General features: G+C 52.6%; 1 non-coding gene across 1 annotated transcript; it reads left to right on the top strand.

The window, feature by feature from the left end:
* The first annotated feature begins 208 nt into the window (after positions 1-208).
* On the top strand, positions 209-281 carry TRNAK-CUU (transfer RNA lysine (anticodon CUU)). The gene has a single exon. It is a non-coding gene; the product is annotated as a tRNA-Lys (tRNA).
* The last annotated feature ends 1752 nt before the right edge of the window (positions 282-2033 follow it).

Consider the following 2033-nt stretch of genomic DNA (forward strand, 5'->3'; position numbering starts at 1 on the left):
CCCATGCATGAGCAGGCCAGCATGTCCTTCCTGTGCAAACCACCCAAGTGGTGCAGGTGTGAAGAACTTTGCCATTTTGTCATTCGAGATGAAAGCCTTGCTGTCAAGGGCATAATTTCCTGCAGTCATCTTCCTTTAATGAAGACCAGTGATGTGGAGGGGACAGGCAAAAAGACCAAGGCACGAGCCGGAGTGCATCAAATAGGCAGCCCAGATAGCTCAGTTGGTAGAGCGTGAGACTCTTAATCTCAGGGTTGTGGGTTCGAGCCCCACATTGGGTGCTTGAGGTTTTCTTCAAGCTCAAGAGCGGTGTATCCCTATGATGTAAGAAGTGCAGCAAAAGGGGCAGGAGGCCTGAGTGGGTGAGCAAGGAGCTCTTGGCCAAATTCAGACAGAAGAAGAAAATACACAGAATGTGCAAGAGGGGACAGGCTACTTGGGAGAATTATAGAAATATAGTCAGAGTACATAGAGATGCTGCGAGGAAGGCTAAGGCCCATTTGGAGTTGAGTCTTGCAAGGGATGTCAAGGAAGGGCTTCTTCAAATATATCAGCAGCAAGTGGAGGACTAGGGAAAATGTGGGCCTGCTACTGCATCAGGCATGGGCCCGGGTGACAAGGGATACAGAGAAGGCAGAATTAGTGAATGCCTTCTTTGCTTCAATCTTCACTGCTAAGGGCAGCCCTCAGGAATCCTGTAGCCTGGACGTGAGGGAGAAAGTCCAGAGAAGGGAAGACTTTCCTTTGGTTGAGGTGCAAAGGCTCAAAGACCTTCTGGGCATGCTGGACATCCACAGATCCATGGGCCCAGATGGGATGCACCCACAGGTACTGAGGGAGCTGGCAGATGTTGTTGCCAAGCCACCAAGCTGCTCTCCATCATCTTGGAAAGGTCCTGGAGAAGTGGAGAGGTGCCTGAGGACTGGAAGAAAGCCAATGTCACTCCAGTCTTCAAGAAGGGCAAGAAGGAGGACCCAGGCAACTATAGGCCAGTCAGCCTCACCTCCATCCTTAGAAAGGGGGATGGAACAGCTCATTCTGGATGTCATCTCCAGACTGATGGAGGAAACTATGGTGATCAGGAGTAGCCAGCTTGGATTCACCAAGGGGAAATCCTGCTTAACCAACCTGATAGCCTTCTATGATGGACTGACTGGCTGGGTAGCTGAGGGCAGAGCAGTGCACGTTGTGTCCCTTGACTTCAGCAAGGCTTTTGACACTGTCTCCCATAACATCCTCCTAGAGAAGCTCAGCAAGTGTGGGTTAGATGAGTGTAGAGTGTGGTGGATTGAGAACTCATTGAAAAGCAGAGCTCAGAGGGTCGTCATCAGTGGCGTGGAGTCTAGTGGGAGGCTAGTGGCGTCCCCCAGGGTTCAGTACTGGCTCCCATCCTGTTCAACTTCTTCATCAATGACCTGGATGAGGGGACAGAGTGCCTCCTCAGCAAGTTTGCTGATGACACCAAGCTGGGAGGAGTGGCTGACACACCTGATGGATGTGCTGCCATTCATAGAGACCTGGACAGGCTGGAGAGCTGGGCAGAGAGGAACCTCATGGGGTTCAGCTAGGGCAAGTGCGGAATCCTGCACCTAGGGAGAAATACTCTAGGCACCAGCACAAGCTGGGGGCTGACCTTCTGGAGAGCAGCTCTGCAGAGAAAACCTGGGGGTGCTGGTGGATGACAGGTAGACCATGAGCCAGCAATGTGCCCTTGTGGCCAAGAAGGCCAATGGTGTCCTGGGGTGCATTAGGAAGAGTGTTGCCAGCAGGTCAAGGGAGGTGATCCTGCCCCTCTACTCAGCCCTGGGGAGGCCTCATCTCGAGTAGTGTGTCCAGTTCTGGGCTCCCCAGTACAGGAGACACATGGAGCTACTGGAGAGAGTCCAGTGTAGGGCTACAAAGATGATCAGAGGGCTGGAGCATCTGTCCTACGAGGAACGGCTGTGAGAGCTGGTCCTCTTCAGCCTGGGGAAGAGAAGACTGAGGGGAGATCTTCTCAATGTGTATAAGTACGTGAAGGGAGGATGTCGATG

This window comes from Rhea pennata, unplaced genomic scaffold, assembly GCF_028389875.1.
Source record: "Rhea pennata isolate bPtePen1 unplaced genomic scaffold, bPtePen1.pri scaffold_31, whole genome shotgun sequence".
Lineage (NCBI taxonomy): Eukaryota > Metazoa > Chordata > Aves > Rheiformes > Rheidae > Rhea > Rhea pennata.